This window comes from Hyla sarda, chromosome 2, assembly GCF_029499605.1.
Source record: "Hyla sarda isolate aHylSar1 chromosome 2, aHylSar1.hap1, whole genome shotgun sequence".
NCBI lineage: Eukaryota > Metazoa > Chordata > Amphibia > Anura > Hylidae > Hyla > Hyla sarda.
The window spans coordinates 154,743,859-154,763,042 of NC_079190.1; the positions used below are offsets into that span (position 1 = coordinate 154,743,859).

A 19,184-nucleotide genomic window follows, 5' to 3' on the forward strand; every position below is an offset into this window, starting at 1 on the left:
AAACTAAAGCTTGTCCTGCAATAAATAAGCCCACGCACAGCTCCATCGACAGAAAAAATAAAAGAGTTATGACTTCTAGGATATAGTGACACGAAAATCAAATTACTTTTAAAAAGTTATTTTACTGGCATAGTAGTAAAGTGTAAAAAAAAAACAATAAATTTGGTATTGACTTACAGCTGAAAGTAAATATGTCATTTTTTACCAAATGACGAATAAGTCATGCAATGTGAGGACACACGCCCCTTCAAAGCACAGAATTACAAAGCAAGTGAGCAACAAAAAGAAGGTATTTGTGAGAAATATAGGTGCTAGGCACATAAAAATTATATGAATATGATCAGGCTTAGGTACTAAGTAACAGATTATTTATTGATTAATTTATTTATTTATGTATCTTGTGGGACAGGAATGCTTTAAAGGAGTATTCTAGTAGGAAATGTATTTATTTTTTTTTTTTAAATCAACTGGTGCCAGAAAATTAAACAGTTTTGCATTTTCATGAATGAGCAGAATCTGACTTATGGACTGTTTTTAAGACTTTTTATATAACTTTCTGAACAATTTTCATACAACTTGAACACATTTGTACAGTATTTTTTTTTAGACGTATTTAAATGCACAGCAAAATCTCAAAATGTGGCACTGTATTTAAAGGAAAACAGCAGCACTGACCTCAGAGTGGCAGTTAGCCCGGCTGGTGCCAGTTAGCAACTCATTAGCATATGAATAAAAATAGAAGATTACGGCAGAATGCCGCGGTAGATCCGGGCACGGTAAGCATGAAACTGATCAGCGTCCCCCGCACTACCAGCCAGTACCACTGGTTAGTGCAGGGGGAGAAAGCTGACAGTTTTCCTTTAATATATTTGCTCTGTATTATACCACTTTTTATGCTATTAGGGTGATTTTGCTTGAATGTGTAAAACATACTGCAAAGAGCCCTGTGGTACTAACACCCCATAAATGGTAACCATACTATAAGCTTTTACTAGTTCAATAAACACATCTTTTTACTCATTTTCTCTACACCTTTTTCTATACCATATATATACAGTACATGGAAATTAAAGTAGACTTTCGGCTCCCAACATGGGTAAAATCCGATTTTTAAAATCCAAGTGCAGCATAACAAAAAATACTATAAAAACACACAAACGAAATGCACCGACGCGTTTCGACTTGCTAACAAGTATTAGTCATGGAACTGTAATATGACAAAATCCAGCAATATATACTCATCACCTTTCATGACATGATCCACGTTCAGACACGCTTATGTGCGGGTGTTCCCACAACGGCATACGATCCAAGGAGTATGGAACATGAATAATACATGAAAGAATAGCAGTTATAGTATGCATAGTATAAAAGCATAAATCCATGTTCCGCGGAAATTTCTGAATTATAAAAATATATTAATAATTAAACCGTACGGTCAATGGTGTATGCACAAAAAAATTCCATAGTCCAAAATAGCGTATTTTTGGTCACTTTTTATATCATGAAAAAGTGAATAAAAAGTGATAAAAAAAGTCTGATCAATACAGGTACCGCTAAAAACTTCAGATCACTGCGCAAAAAATGAGCCCTCATACCACCCTGTACGCGGAAAAAATAAAAAAAGTTATAGAGGTCAGAAGATGACAATTTTAAACGCATACATTTTCCTGCATGTAGCTATGATTTTTTCCAGAAGTATGACGAAATCAAACCTATATAAGTGGGTATCATTTTAATCGTATGGACCTACAGAATAAAGTTAAGGTGTTAGTTTTACCGAAATATTTACTGCGTAGAAACAGAAGCCCACAAAAGTTACAAAATTTAGTTTTTTCTTCAATTTTGTCGCACAATGTTTTTTTTCTCTGTTTCGCCATAGATTTTTGGGAAAAATGACTGATGTCATTACAAAGTAGAATTAGTGGGGCAAAAATAAGCCATCATATGGATTTTTAGGTGCAAAATTTAAAGGGTTATGATTTTTAAAAGGTAAGGAGGAAAAAAACAAAAGTGCAAAAACAGAAAAACGTTCAGTCCTTAAGGGATTAATCATCGTTGGAATAAAATCGGATTTTACCTGTGTTGGGAGCCGGAAGTCTACTTTCATTTCAGTTGATTGATCCACCTGAGGACCCAGCCTCAGTATTTGCATCCAAGCTTCCACGAAGAACGGTTGTGCTGGATAAACGGACACTTGGATTTCATAGTGAGCTGATCCATATCTTTGAATATATTGTCTATATACAGTACATACAGGAACACCTTGAGACGGACATACAGACTTATTATAATTCAAGGTTCAATAAAAAAAAACTTTATACTAATTTTAAAAGTAACACTAGATTTCGACTTAGCCAAGTTTTTGAAATTGTACTCAGTATTATTTTGTCCAACTCAAGTACTGGAATTCGGAATAACAGTCACCTGCAATGTAAGTTCATAAAAGTGACTGCTGGGCCTGAAGGCAAGAATGAGGGAACATTTTTTGGTTCAGGAGAAAATTTGGACTGAGGACCATCAGCCAGTACTGGAATTCGGAATAACAGCCACCTGCAATGTAAGTTCGTAAAAGTGACTGCTGGGCCTGAAGGCAAGAATGTGGGAACATTTTTAGGTTAAGGAGAAAATTTGGACTGAGGACCATCAGACCATAGCAATCACACGCCCTCCCGTAGGCTTGCATTGAGGGGCGGAGCGTGACGTCACCCGGGGGCGGAGGTGTGACGTCACACGCCGCCGGCCCTGTAGTCACCCATAATCAGACCCGGAGCGAACACGCTCCGGGGACTGATTAAAAACGAGGTGCCGCGTGCATGATCACGAGCATCCCCAGCTGCGGGACTCCCGCGATCAGGCATCTACCCCTATCCTTTGGATAGGGGATAAGATGTGTAAGCACCGGAGAACCCCTTTAATAAAGTGTCTAATATCAGACATCTTTTCTAATGCTTCACACATTTAAGTGATTTATCTGGCCAGCCAAATTTTAGCATGGTATGTTTATGTTATTAGAGCAATGAAGAAATCTTTTCTGACTATGACATTTTCTCCCTGACCTTTACAAATATGCATTAAGCTGACCACATATTATAGAGGATTAAAGTCACAAGTTTAGCATGAAAATGCTATTGCATTTCTACCCTATCATTTCACATAATTGAGTCTAGCCATCAGGTCTAGGAAAACTGAATGTATTTAATAGTTTAGCAAATTTAGTTGCTAATGCAAAGTTTTATGAAAAGGTGTTTCTCATTAGCAGAATCTCATAGATACTTTTAAAACTGTTTTACATAATAACAGAATGGCTGCACTAAAGCAATGGGTGTTTTTAATAACATCCTTAGTGGAAAATTGGAAATATTGATCATTGAAATAGAAAGATATAGCTTACTTTTATATACACAGTGTGATAAATCAACCTGATCAGATGATACCCCAGTCATCCATGAATGGAGCAAACTCCGCTCTGTGCCGGATGACTGGCGACTATAACCACCACTCCCCCTTCACTCATATCTATGGGAGGAGGTGTGACGGCTACATACACAGAAGCTTCAAGCTTCAGTGTTACGGACGGCACCGCTGCTACGTCCTGACTACGCTACTGTGCCGCCTGCCTTAACCTTCTATCCTGACTACGAGCTACCTTATCCCTCCTATGCCTCGCATCTCCTCAGCCCCCTGTGTGCTTGAGCCGTGCCAGGGGTAGCAAACGGGGTGCCGCCAGCCACAACAAGTCCATCCCGCTTTGCAGCGGACTCTGGTGAAAACCAGTGGCACTTTAGACTCCGCTCCCTGGTACGGTCCGAGTCATCGGCCACACAGGTCTAGCGTATCCACATCCACTGGAGTTCCTGTCTTCTGAAATTTGAGGTTTGCAGTAATATCTGGCCATGGATCCCGCTTAGGTACCCCTGCCTGAAGTTGCAGATCTTTCCTCCATTGTGGTACGTCAGTCACAGCAGTTGCCCGACAGGCGCAGCAACTTTCTCAACTTTCAGCTATGATGCAACAGCTTTTGGCCTTGCACAGCAGCAGGTACCGCAACCTGGCCAACTCCCACCACCAGCTCCTGCAGTGTCTTCTGGCTCCCAGCTATGTTTGCCTTTACCTTCCAAGTATGATGGGGATTCCAAGTCATGCAGAGGCTTCGTTACACAGTGCTCCATGCACTTGGAGCTCATGTCTGAACTGTTTACGGCGGAACGTGCGAAGGTGGCCTTTGTCATTAGTTTACTGTCCGGAAAAGCCCTGGCCTAGGCTACACCCCTTTTGGACCAGTTTTTCTGGCAGAATTTCCATGTGTCTTTGAGGAACCCGCACGTGCCTCTTCTGCTGAGACGGCTTTGCTGAACCTATGTCAAGGGAATTCTTCCGTTGGTGCCTACACGGTTCATTTCCGCACTCTAGCCTCAGAACTAGCATGGAATGATGAGGCCTTGGGTACCATATTCAAAAAAGGACTGTTTAGGAGGATTAAAGATGCCCTTGCAGCATGTGATCCTCCATCTTCTTTGACTGAACATATCCACTTGGCCACATGTATTGATGTGCGTTTTGCTGAAAGGCAGGAAGAACTGCGCTTAGAGAGGGAACCTGCCCGAACAACGATATATTCTTGCCTGGCACCTGTGTTTCAACGTCCACCTCTACAGTTTCCTGCGCCTCTTGCCGAAGAGGCTATGCATGTGGAACGTTCCCATCTTACGCAACAGGAGAGATCATGACGACGCAGTGAGAATTTGTGCTTGTATTGTGCTAGCCCCAAACACTTCCTCAAAGACTGTTCTGTTCGTCCACAGTATCCGGGGAAAACGCTTGCACCTAGGGCACATAGGAGTGGCATCCACGTCTCCTCTCTTAACTATTTTTGTACAAGTCTTCACTTCTACCAAGTCTTCCTTCAGTGCCACAACATTTTTGGATTCTGAATCAGCAGGTGACTTTATTGATGCTTCTTTAGTCCACAAGTATCATCTTCCTGTCACTCAGCTTGCCAAGCCCATGTTCATCTCCTCTGTTAATGGACAAAATCTGGACTGCATGGTTCACTTCTGTACTGAATCTCTTGTCATGCAAGTGGGTGTATTGCATAAAGAAAAGATTGAATTCTATGTACTGCCATACTGTACTTCAGAGATTCTTCTTGGCCTTCCTTGGCTGCAATGCCATTTTTCCGCACCTGGATTGGAGAACTGGAGAAATTATTCGCTGGGGACAATCCTGTCAAAATCTTTGCCTCCAATCAGTTCGTCTAAAATTGTTTTTCGTCCTCCTCCTTTACCCCGTCTGCCACCATCTTACCAAGATTTCTCTGATGTTTTCTGCAAGAAACAGGCTGAGTCTCTGCCTCCACATCGTCCTTACGATTGCCCTATAGATCTTTTGCCTGGTACCACTTCTCCTCATGAAAGGATATATCCTCTATCAGTTCCTGAGACCAATGCCATGGCTGAGTATATCCAGGAGAAATTCAAAAAGGGATTTATCCATAAGTCCTCTTCTCCTGCTGGAGCTGGTCTCTTCTTTGTTGGAAAGAAGGATGACTCACTCCATCCATGCATTGGCTACAGGGGACTTAACAAAATCACGGTCAAGAACCGTTACCCTCTACCTCTTATCAGAACATTTTGACCGTCTACATGGTGCCAAGGTCTTCTCCAAATTGGACTTACGAAGAGCGTATAACCTCATTCGTATCCGCAAGGGAGATGAATGGAAAACGGCCTTCAATACTTGTGACGGACATTTTGAGTATCTCGTAATGCCATTTGGTCTCTGCAATGCTCGAGCCATTTTTCAAGAGTTTGTCAATGATATCTTTTGTGATCTTCTCTACACCTCTGTTGTCGTATACCTAGATGACATCCTGATCTTCTCTTCCAACTTAGAGGAGCATCGTACTCATGTTCGTCTGGTTCTTCAGCGATTACATAAGAATTATCTATACGCCAAACTGGAGAAATGCCTGTTTGAGACATTTAGTCTTCCATTTCTTGGCTACATAATCTCTCACCAGGGCCTACAGATGGATCCAGATAAATTGTCTGCAGTATTGGATTGGCCTCATCCTTTGGGCCAATGTGCTATTCAATTCTTTCTTGGATTCGCAAACTATTATTGTCAATTCATCCCACATTTTTCATCCTTGGTTGCTCCAATTGTGGCTCTCACTAATTTTGGCTTCTCCCGTTTAAAGTCTATGTTTGCCTCTGCTCCTGTGCTTACAAGACCCGATCCGGAGAGACCCTTTGCTTTGGAGGTTGATGCCTCATATATTGGAGCGGGTGTCCTTCTTCCTCAGAAAAACGCCAAGGGCAAGACTATTACTTGTGGGTTCTTCTCCAAGACCTTCTCTCCTGTGAGAGGAATTACTCTATTGGAGATCATGAACTCCTCGCTATCAAGCTAGCTTTGGAGGAATAGCGACATTTATTGGAAGGTTCTTCTCATCCAGTCAGCATCTACTCCGACCATAAGAATCTTCTATTCCTTCCGTTTTCTCAGCGTTTGAACACCCACCAGGCAAGGTGGTCACTGTTCTTTTTTAGGTTCAACTTCTTCATTCACTTCCATCCAGCAGACAAGAACATCAGGGCTGATGCTCTCTCCAGGTCCTCTGACGACATTGGTTTGGACCCCACACCTAGGCATATTATTGCTCCTGACCGTTTGATTCCTGCAGCTCCTGCTGAAATTCAGCAAGTGCCTCCCGGAAAATCCTTTGTGCCCACCAGATTGAGACGCAAGGTCCTGAAATGGGGTCATTCTTCCTTGACAGCAGGACATCCTGGAATACGTAAGACTCTACTTCTTATCTCCCGGCACTTCTGGTGGCCCCATCGTGAACATGATGTTTCTGATTTTGTTTGTTCCTGTGAAAATTGTGCTCAAGAAGAAGTTCTTTTATTTTTTTATTTATTTTCTGTCTGACCACATTGCTCTCTGCTGACACCTCTGTCCATGTCAGGAACTGTCCAGAGCAGGAGCAAATCCTCATAGCAAACCTATCCTGCTCTAGACAGTTCCTGAGGGGTCAGCAAAGAGCACTGTGGTCAGACTGAGAAGAAATTCAAAAAGTAAAGAACTTCCTCTGGATCATACAGCAGCTGATAAGTACTGGAAGGATTAAGATTTTTTAATAGAAGTAATTTACAAATCTGTTTAACTTTCTGGCACCAGTTGATTTAAAAAAAAAAATTCTACCTGAGTACCCCTTTAAGGCAAAAATGTGCTGTGTAAGCTTTTGGAATATGATTATTTAAATGTTTTTGAATATTTAATATAGAAAACTGCTCCTGAAAATCCCACCACTAGGGGTCCCTATATCTACTGGGACAATAACCAGTCCTGCAGCAGCATCAGACTTGTCCATGGACAAGGCTTCACGAGCAGACACAGCAATCACCTCCCACCACCACAAGGGAAGGACACGGCCCCTTCCCCGAGAGGATTTCTAACACTGTAAGCTAATGAAAAAATGTATTTTCATTAAAAAAATTCAGTTTTTGCACTTTTGTTTTTTGCTCCTTACCTTTTAAAAATCATAACCCTTTCAATTTCACACCTAAAAATCCATATGATGGCTTCTTTTTTGCACCACCACTTCTGCTTTGTAATGACATCAGTCATTTTACTCAAAAATCTATAGCGAAATGGAAAAAAATTATAATTGTACGACAAAATTGAAGAAAAAGCACAATTTTGTAACTTTTGGGGGCTTCCGTTTCTACGAACAGTACATGACTCTAGTAGTGTACCCCATAAGCTTTTTTGACCACTCCTAGTTTGTATTACTAGGTAATGTCTTTTTTTTTTTTTTTTTGTATATGTAGCTTTAAAATTCTAAATAGCTGCACAATATGTTATAGCTGTATAAATAAGGATTATGATTAATATTATAAATAACAATAAAAAAATTATAATAAAATAATAATAATAAGGCTTCTTTCACAATAGTGAAGAGGCTCTGTTACAAACGGCAGTTGATGGCTCTTCCCCCCCCCCCCCCCCTTTTTTGTCTGCCATTAACGTCCATTATTGTAACGGAGCCTAACAGGAGTTACAACAGGCAAAGAGGATCCCATTCACTTGAATGGGATTTCTCGAACGTCCATTATAACTCATGTTATTGCGGCCGTTGATAGCGGGAGAAAAAGACGTGTCATGCACAAATTTTTCTCCCGCTATCTTCCTAACGGACGTCACCTACCAGGTGAAAATGGTAGTGTGAAAGAAGCCTAAGCTGTTACATTCATAATAAATCTTGGATTTAGGGAGTACAGACTGTAAGTGGCATGGTAAATTATTAGTTTTCCTTTAAGCATCTCTGAGATTTACACATAATCTAGACAATTTTTGCCCCACAGAATGGCCACTGTTAGCATTAAACTTTTGCATCAGTTCATTTGTGCATCACTTTTTTCTCCCTTTATATTCTACAAGTTACTTTGCAGGGAAGAGAAAACAATCGTAGTCATTATGAATGCACTTCCATCTAGTAATGTTGAATTTGCCAGCAACACATCTAAAACAGGAGTGAAAATGAATACAAAGATACTTTCTATTGAATGAGTTCACATCCCCGCCAGACATTGTGTTTGTGTCATGACATGTAGTATGAGATGTTGGCGCTGCTGCAGTTTTCATTCCTTTGTAATATAACAAGTTTACTTCCATGTAAATTGTATTGTTTGTAAATTCATCATAGTCCGGATGATTTAGACTATTAACATATTAGACTGTAACCCAGAGAAATGCAGAAAAGATCTGCAGTATCATCTAAGCTTCGCTACTATGCAATGATACAAATTAAAACCAGCAGATGTTCTGTAAAGTAATAGGAGCAGCTCGTATAATAGACATTTGTCGTTTCTCTTACTCCTTGAGAAATTGATGGAGTGAAACAGAATTGACTGCCGGAATGATGGAGAAGAGTAAATTGATCATTGGTATAACATGGTTATACCACTAAATACTACTAAGTTGTGCTGAGCTCTCAGGTTGTAAATGGCGTAAACAGATGAAGTTGAGTCAGACAGGAACAACATTTTTTTTTAACCTTTTAGAATAAAATTGTGGATTTACTGATTTTTTGAAAGATTTGTCTTCAAATCTTGTAGTTAATACCAACTTATTTCCATAATTGCCGAAGCACACAGCAGCACAAATGCAGGAAACTATCTTCTGCATAGTCAGAGCAAGCACCTAGGGAGTAATCCATACTGCTGATCGATCACAACTTTTGATGTGTCTCCATGACATGTCAAAAGTTTTTTTTTAGAAATGACAGTAACACATTGAACAAGGGTTTAAATCAAACGTCAGGCAGAATTAGATTTTGTCAATCACATGACCAATATAAATTCAGTCCTTCATGATTTGAAAAGTTACTGTACATTGCTATCCATAGGTTGATTTTGAAGATTAACTCTCTGCCACATGATGTTGTGATATCTGAATAAACAAGTTCAAGTTGGGCATGGATGTTTTTTTCTGGAAAAATATGCTATTACAGTTTATGGACACTAAATTTATGCGGAAAGAGCGTTGATTCTGGAATTTATTCTCATTTGCCATATTGGAGTCGGGAAGAAATTTTCTTTTGGTATTGGGCAACACAGTAGGATTTTAGGTTCAACTTGATGGACTCTTGTCTTTTTTTCAACCCTACAAACTACGTAACTTCGAGATAATGGTGCATAAATAAATCTGCAAAACTGTGATAAATCTTTAAATTTCACCCCACATAAATATATATTTTTTAGTTTAGTTGTACATTTTATGGTAGAATGAAACGTGTCATTAGAAAGTACAATTAGTCGCACAAAAAACAAGCCATCATATGGGTCTGTAGATGGAAAATAAAAAGGTTTTAACTTTTAGAAGGTAAGAAGGAAAAACATTGAAAAATGAAAATAAACCTGGTCTTGAAAGGGTTAAGGGGAATCTGACAACAGGATTACCTGGTATACAAAAAATAAGGTTGCAGCAGCACTCTTGGTAAAAAAATGGAGGCTCTTTGCGCACTTTTTGATCAAGCGTGTCCCCCATCCAACACGCGGAGGTAGCCTCATTTCGGATGGGACCCTAACACTCATTTCACTCACCTCTGCTGGGCATATGGCCTACGACTGGAAGACATGCTGGATCCACTATCAATTTAAAAACCTCCTGTGAAAAAGGGGAGGGGTGCACGGCTAGAGAGGGTGCCACTCCCCCTAAATTGCACAGCAAAAACAAAAAGAAACATAGCCAGCACAACTACCTAATACACGGGTGTACGCTGCTGTGGAAAATACAGAGTATACAAAAAAAAAGGTTGCATTCTTGGTCAAAAAATGAGGTTCTTAGCGCATTTTTTTGATCAAAACATGCCCCCCATCCACCACGCGGAGTTGGCCTAATTTCGGATGGGACCCTAACACTCATTTCCCTCACCTCTGCTGGGCATATGGCCTCTGACTGGATGACATGCTGGATCCACTAACAATATAAAAACCTCCCGTGATGTTGTGATATCTGAATAAACAAGTTCAAGTGGGGCATGAATTTTTCAATTTCACCCCACATAAATATATATTTTTTAGTTAAGTTGTTCATTTTATGGTAGGATGAAACCTGTCATTAGAAAGTACAATTAGTCGCACAAAAAACAGTGTCCACCTGTATATTCAGGTAAGTGCAAGTGATAACCTTTAACCCCTTTCCGCCCTAGGACGTATGTATACGTCCAGTTGCACTAATTATCGCAACTGGACGTATGTATACATCCTAGAGACCTCCTACATAGCCCGATATGCTGCAGGATTTTGCCAATATGGTCCCGATGTCCCGCCGCAGCTGCCATGTCTCAGCAGCATTAACCCCATAGATGTCTTGATCAGTCCTGTCAGATGTCAGAACACAAAAAAGGGGGAAAAAAGGTGCGATAGCCTGGGGGAGTTGGGTGTACGGAGTGTAGCTGTTCGGTTACTAAAGGGTGTCTGGTTAACCCTTTCTATTTGTGATGCCAGGGTGAGGGCTCCTCTGTAATGCTTGTCCTACCGCCACCCTTCCCAAGAGCGATAGGGAGGTATAGAATAATTGAATCTCCACAACCGGAGAGTTTGTTGAAAACAGCTTGTTGGCTACAGCTCCCTTATATGGGCAGGGGCTGGACTAGAGCTAATTGGTCCAATACTTCTGTCAATCACCTTTACATAGAATTATGGGTAAACATGTGACCCAAGGATCTCCAGAGGTCTTCCAACATACCATAGAGGAATTAACACGGTCACATGACCGAAGGTCCTGCGATGCTAACATGGTAAGTATACTAACATACCTTAATATACCTTATACTAAATATATACACTATTAAATATGTACATATAAACATTATAGAATTAGAGTAGAAGGAGGCGACTAGGGGCTGTCCCACCTGTGGGAACCCTACCTGAACGTAGTAACTCTGACTTTGGGGACCATCATACAAGGTACGGTATGCACTACGGTACCGGGATACCACAAAGGATTTTGTTTAGAAAAGGAAAAAGAACATAAAAAAGCTATATAAATTGGGTATTGCCATAATTGTACCAACCCACAGAATAAAAATAACACTATTTTTACCATGAGGTGAATGCCATAAAAATAATAATAATTTTAAAAAAATGGCAGAAGTTTTCCAATTTCACAAAAAATGCTGCATGAATCAACAAAGATTTACCACTAATATAAAGTACAATATGTCACGAAAAAACTATTTCAGCATCGCATTGCTAAGTAAAAGCATGTCAGAGGTATTACCACTTAAAGAGATACATACCAGGTTGGAAAAATTAGGCTTGGTCAGTAAAGAGGTTAGCCAGGAAAAAACTTTTTCTATATATCAACTGGCTCCAGAAAGTTAAACAGATTTGTAAATTACTTCTATTAAAAAATGTTAATCCTTGCAGTACTTATGAGCTGCTGAAGTTGAGTTGCTCTTTTCTGTCTAAGTGCTCTCTGATGACACCTGTCTTGGGAGCTGTCCAGAGTAGAAGCAAATCCCCATAGCAAACCTCTTCAACTCTGTGCAGTTCTTGAGACAAGCAGAAATGTCAGCAGAGAGCACTGTTGCCAGATAGAAAAAAACAATATAACTTCAGCAGCTGATAATTATTGGAAGGATTAAGATTTTTTAATAGAAGTAATTTACAAATCTGTTTAACTTTCTGTAGCCAGTATATATATATATATATATATATATATATATATATATATATATATATATATATAAAGTTTTTTCCTGGAATACCCCTTATGGTAATAACATGCGGCGGCGTTAAGGGGTGAATATGTTTTTTTAAACAGGAAACAACAGGAAGCTTTTTAAGTCAGTTTTTGATAGATCTGTTTTACCAGTTTGTATTTATTTGTATCAGTATAAAAACTGATATACTTATTTATTTATTTTATTAAGATGTTAAAGTAAATTGCAAGTTATATGAAGAAAAACAAGACGCAATAGGATCTTGTAGCATCCTGTTGCTATAGACTTTGTACTGGCCTGTAATAAAAAATAAAAATTGTTATAGGATGACAAAAGATATTCAAATGTGGTGTAGACAGGCCCTTACTTCTAAAATCCCTTTATACGTGTGTCAGGGTGATCTTTCTTTCTCAAGGGAAGTAATATAAAGATGAATAGCCTTGAAATTTCTCAATATTTGTTGCCTACAACATAATTCTTCCTGCTTTATTAAAGAATGAATAAACCATCATAGTAGGTAAAAGCATGATTTCTATCAAATCTATATTGTCAGCCTGTAGCCTTAAAACTCCTGAACCTTAAAGTATCACAGGACAAATATGCTGTCCTTGCCAAATTGGTGTAAATGAGCCATGTGACAAATGATATACAGTGCACGTCAAGGTTATTGGTTTTTGAGCACTGCAGTGGAAACCACTGAAAAAATGCATCAGCAATAATTACTGATGGGAAGCGGCACAAAGCTCGGAGATCTGAAGCGCGTCCCTGGGCAATATAAACATGTTGGGACCAGTAAAACTGGGAAATGCTGAAATTTCATCCAGGCTTAGCTGGAATTAATCTGTATTCAACAACAAATGCAACGCATGAAGAAAAATCCTCCTGCTGTCTTGTTTCTACTTTAGATGCATAGAAGCTGTTAGTAAAGGCTCATTCACACTTCTATATATCCCATATTAATAACATTTATTTTCTTATAAAAGCTGGGCCAGTATATTTTAATAAAGAAAAACATACTCTGTACCAACCAGCTCTCAAAACTCATTGTAAATAAAATGATTTATATTACACGTTCAAATTTAATCAATATATCATTCCAAGGTGTTAATAAGCCCTAAGATGCATTCCCATTAGGTTTGCAGTACAGTCGTATGCAAAAGTTTAGGCACCCCTAACAATTTCCATCATTTTCATTTATAAATAATTGAGTTTCTGGATCAGCAATTTAATCTTGAAAATGAAATATCTGAAAGACACAGTAATATTTCAGTAGCGAAATGAGGATTATTGAATGAACAGAAAATGTGCAATCTGCATCAAAACAAAAGTAGACAGGACACTTCAACAGAAATAGCACATCTATATTTAGAGCCTCCATTAGCAGAAATAGTGTCCTCTAGACTCTTCATCTATCCTGGAATGAAGATGAAGGGATTTTGGACCATCTGTGGTGTCCCGGTACCGTATTTCATACCGTACCTTGTATGGTGGTTCCCAAAGTCAGAGTTACTACGTTCAGGTAGGGTCCTCCAGGTGGGACAGCCCCTAGTCGCCTCCTCCTTCTCTAATTTTATAGTGTTTATGTGTATATATTTAATAATGTATATTAATATAATTACCTTTATAGCATCGCAGGACCTTCGGTCATGTGACTATGTTAATTCCTTTGGGTTATGCTTTAGAACCTTTCAGAGGTCACATGGTGTGGTCACATGTCAGACCATGATCCTTTGTACAAATAATTGACAGAAGTTTTGGACCAATCAGCTTAAGGCCAGCCCCTGCCCATACAATGGAGCTGCAGCCAATGATTGCTCTCTTGGGTTCCGGATCATCGGAGAGTTGAGATCTGCATAACTTGCAAAGACAACCCTAGGCCAGAAGCCTGCCGGCCTCAGCCTGAATCAAACCATGAGTCCTAAACTAAATCCCCGCTAAAGCTAGTGTGACTACTGGACCGAAATGAAATCCCCTAAATCCAGTGGAACAAAGCATATCAGTCTCCGGACTTTAAAACGCTCAAGGTCCCAACCACTGTCAATATCTAAGAGACTGTTCCTGTTATAAAGCCTGCATAAAATCTTCAGTAAAAGTTTCAACAGTTTTCAGCAAACTCTCCGGTTGTGGACATTCACCTATTTAATACCTCCCTACCGCTCTTGGGACGGGTGGCGGTAGGACAAGCATTACAGAGGAGCCCACACCCTGGCATCACGAATAGAAAGGTTTAACCAGACACCCTTTAGTTATCAGACAGCTACACCCCATATGCCCTAAAACCCCAGGCTACCACACATCACTCCTTGCAAAACATCTCCAGTTCAGTTAGGTTTGATGGTTGCCGAGCGTGTACACCCTGCATCAAATCCCACCACAGATTTTTCCATGATATTTAGCTCTGGAGACTGGGATGGCATTTCAGAACATTAGACTTGTTCTTCTGCATAAAGTAGATTTTCAGCAGTATGTTGGGTCATTGTCTTGATTATATATATTTAACCCCAGTGTAGTTTCAACTTTGTGACTGATTCCTCTACATTATTCTCAAGTATCTGCTGATATTGAGTGGAATCCATGTGACCCACAACTTTTACAAGACTTCCAATAACCTCCACTGGCCACACTGCCCTGCAGCATGATGGAAGCTCCACCAAATTTTACTTTGGGTAGCAAGTGTTTGTCTTGGCACACTGCGTTTTTCCCCCCGTTTTTTTATGCCATTCATAATGCTCCTTGTTATGACCAAATAACTCAAACTTTGTTTCAGCAGTTCACAGCCCCTTCTTCCAATATGGAGCCGTCTTGTCCAAATGTGCGACTCTTTGTGTGATGTGTGTGTAGAAATGGTTTTTCTGCACCAGTCTCCCAGACAGCTTCTCCTTGTGCAAAGTGCGCTGAATTGTTGAAGGTGGTTTGTGGGCTGTTTTGACCATTCTCACCATTCTGCACCTTTAACTCCCCGATATTTTACAAGACCTGCCACTTATGGCCTCAACAAGAACTGTGCCTATGGTACTATATTTTCTCACTATGTCCCTCACAGTGGACACTTTTTTTTTTAATGTCTTTCTTTCATTTATTTTTTATTTTTTTCCTTTCCCTTCCCTGTTTTAAAGTTGCAAAGCATAAAAATACTTTTTTTTTAAAATAAATTGATAGAGGAGGAATGATTTGTCAGCTTCAGAGTTCCTGTGAATACAGGAAGTGCAGAGCAGGAAGATTGTTGCGATCCTTTATGGTTAAGTTAGTTTTCAAGCTTCTTTTAGCAGAGGGATATCATCTGTGTAATCCTCAGAGGACAGGGACAGGAGGCTCTTCACATCACTGTTTTCTGATTCTTCGCCTTCCCATCCTAAAGTCCTGCTCTATGCACCAGCTGCCCACTGTGAAGAAGTCTGGTGGACCAGCACAGTCTCCGAGCGCTGTGTGCTCCCTGCTGGACATTGTGACATATTTGCTATAGTTTGGCCTTATGCATGATTAGTCCCCATACATTGTCCCGTGGTGTTGGAACAAGACACTTCCAGCTGGATGTTTCGATCCTCCCCTGGTCCTTCAGATAAAACTATCTGGACACAAGAGCTAGCAGAAGGGATACAGATTCCTGCACTGCCATACACTGCTTCTTCATAAGAAGGAAGATCAACTTGCACACCATCAAACATGATAGACACTTGTTCTCCTGGCGCACAAGCGTCTAGTCTGCTATGGTGAAATAACTTGATCTTGGGCTGTAGAAGCACAAACAAGACAATAAGGAGCAATATCAAGGCCACTGAGCTCGCAGTTGAGGCAACAATTGAAAGTGTTGGGACCCCGAGACTTGTATTTCTGTTGATTTCTTGGCTAAGTCTGCAGCTTACACCCATAGGTGGATTCCAAGCTCCATTTCTGCAGTTTAAGAATTTAAATTCTCCTTTTTACATATATCCCTCTGCACAGAAGACCTCTATAACACTACCAGAAGTGAAGGGCTTTTCACAGTGTGTGTGTGTGTGTGGGGGGGGGGGGGGGGGGGGGCTGACATATGAATCCACTATTTTCTGGTTCTGTAGGACATACTGAGCTGAAGCTATGTGGCAGACAGGATAGCAGCAGTAATAATCCACTTCTTTTAGAGAACCACACTTCACACCATCACTGGTTTCTTCCTGGTATTCTAGGCCACATTTTACTGCCTTAGGATATCTGTAAGCCGAGGGGTAAGACAACCGTATCCGTAAGCCAAGAGGTAAGACAACCAGCTCATGGTTGGCTGCTCCCGGGTCTTCAGCCCCAGTGTCAGTGTGGGCCCCGTTCACAGCTCCTACGGTATCTGTCCTTCTGTGGTCGTTCCGTCTTGTTCTCTCCTGCTTTGACCCTTGCTCCTTTTACTGTTTCAGATTTTTGTATTATGCTTTCTTTATCCTTTCTCTCTTGCTTTGGATTAAACCCTTGTCTTCTGACTTGGTACACATTTTGCCCATGTGAACGCTGTAAAATCATCAAAAAAGCCAAAACTGCTTTATTTAGTTCATTTCACATCCAAAAATGGAATAAGAAATGATCACACAATGCTAACAATGAAAGCTTGACCAACAAAACAAGCATCCATAAAGCTGTATAATTAGAAAAATGATAATGTCATAGCTATCAGCGTGACTAGAGTAATATGGGTCCAGGGCTGCGTTTTCCCAGTCTCTGCTCCTCTGCAAGGAGAGACGGGGGGTTTGGGGGGAAGGGAGAAGAAATAAGACAAGCACACTGTTAGACATAGGAAGGAGGAGGAATTATTTTAGAAGGGCAGGGCAGTATTGCTGACAGAGCAGACAGACTATATATGACTATGACTATGACATGGCAATAGAGGATGATGAACTAAAAGGTTCAAGACATGAAGGAGTGACATCTGAAAAAGATTTGATAAATAGATTTAGGAAGAATGTTCTGTATTTGCTGTATCCTTATTTTGCTGAAAATGCCTGTGTGATACACGTGTATTGCACAAAACAGTTTTGTAATCCTTCAGCTTAACTTAATCAAGATAGCAATGTATGGAAGCATATCAGAAAATCATGCGTCAGGGAGTTGTAAGCAATGTTGTGTCAAAAACAATAAATGTAACAGCAAACAATTACCAAATCGGTTGTGATGGAAAATGATGCAGTCAGTTTTGAAGAGACAGAACATTGTTTTTTAAAGGGACATTCAATATTTTTTTTCTTTTCACATTTTAACAAGCAATTGTCGTTAACTGTTGATGTACTGTCACTCCTGGCATTATCATTACTCATGGATGTCAGTCCGTGCTCTGCTTTCTCTCCCTGGCTGTCACCATGCTGCTTCTTGCTTAAGGACTGCTCTTACTGTGTCCTATAGGGAGTGTGCTCTCAATCTTTTAGTTCCTTATACTGTTTGAAGACATCAAACCTGCTCCCCACCTGTCCTGACTGAGCATCTCCTATTTAAGGTTACACTACTCACTCTTTGGTGCCTGAGCCATACTGTGGTTCACCATAGCAAAAGCCTATTTGAATTTCCCTGATTCCTGAGTTATCGGTGTTTGTCTTGTGCTAGCTCATGTTACTTTCACCTGTCGCGCTAGACTATATCATAAGTGTCTGCACTAAATAACCTATGCTGAGGCCAATCTCCTGCACCAGCTTCTGTATTGAGCTCCCCTGTCTGCCCCTCCATGCCATAATGTTTCTTTTGTGGAATAGTTGGCATATGGACCTACTGTGCCACTGTCTATTGGTCAATACCTTTTGCTACCTCCCCTTTACCTGTGCATGGTGTTGCCTGGTTCACCTGCCTGCGATTCATACTTGAACTCTTATTTGTCCTTGCCTGAGCTACCCACATGAGAACCTCTCTCAGGAAGCGACCTGGTACCCTCTGGCAGCTAATACCAACGTCTGTATCCTGAAATGGGATAAAAAAGTGAAAATGCAGAGGATGCTTAGATGAATCGGTAACCATTCCTGCCGACTCCCGCAAGATGTTTGTTCCACTCCTGTCTGCTCCCTTTAACATGTGTGTCCACTCCCGCACTGCACCTATAGGAATGTACAGATTGTTGCACCATTGTGTCTGTACTTTTCTATACGCAGGAAGGTGTGTGAAGAACATTGTTCATGCACTCTAGTGTATATAAATTCCTATGTCTGACCTTAGTGTCTGTATAGTAGGCTACTGTCACCAGTGACCGGTATGGCTGGACAGCAGGACTCCGCCAGATGAGGTGCTAATGCATAGTACCTTAAAAGTGCAAACAATAATGAGAACAATCAAGTTGATATCTGTTGGATGGATGTACAAGTCTTCACCTCCCATCTCTGAGTTACTACTTGGTAAAACCACCTTTTACTGTAATTACAACAGCAAGTCCTTCGGAGTATATCCCTACCAGGTTTCTACATCTAGAGATGGAAATGTTTGTCCATTTAAAGGGGTACTCCTGTGCTAAGACATCTTATCCCCTGTCCAAAGGATAGGGATAAGATGCCTGATCGTGGGGGTCTCGCTGCTGGGGATCCCTGTGATCTTGCATGCCGCACCCCGTTACAATCAGTCCCCAGAGCATGTTCGCTCCGGGTCTGATTACTGGCGATCACGGCGCCGGAGCATTGGGACATCACTGCTTCGCCCCCGTGTGATGTCACGTTCCGCCCCCTCAATGCAAGCCTATGGGAGCTGTCACGCCCCCTCCCATAAACTTGCATTGAGGGGGCGGAGCGTGATGTCACATGTGGCAGAGCCGTGATGTCACACGGGGCCCCATACACGGGGCCCCATACACTATTTTAACAGGACTGAATAGTTTTCTGTTTGCCTCCACAGTAATTGTTGCCATCCTGTCCTCAGAGGGAATTGCACAAATTTCTTATCTCCTCCTCTCCAGTTCCTTTCAGTCAGAAGGTGTCAGAAAGCCAAAACATCTCTATCCTCTGCCAAAGAATTAAGA

At 40.7% G+C, this 19,184-nt stretch overlaps 1 protein-coding gene and 1 pseudogene across 1 annotated transcript in view; one reads left to right on the forward strand and one right to left on the reverse strand.

Annotated features, from left to right (window-relative positions):
- GPC6 (glypican 6) overlaps window positions 1-19,184 on the forward strand; it is a 795,255-nt gene that overhangs the window by 96,205 nt on the left and 679,866 nt on the right. The gene's annotated exons all lie outside the window — the stretch shown is intronic.
- Window positions 15,490-16,408, reverse strand: LOC130355451 (sushi domain-containing protein 6-like; annotated as a pseudogene).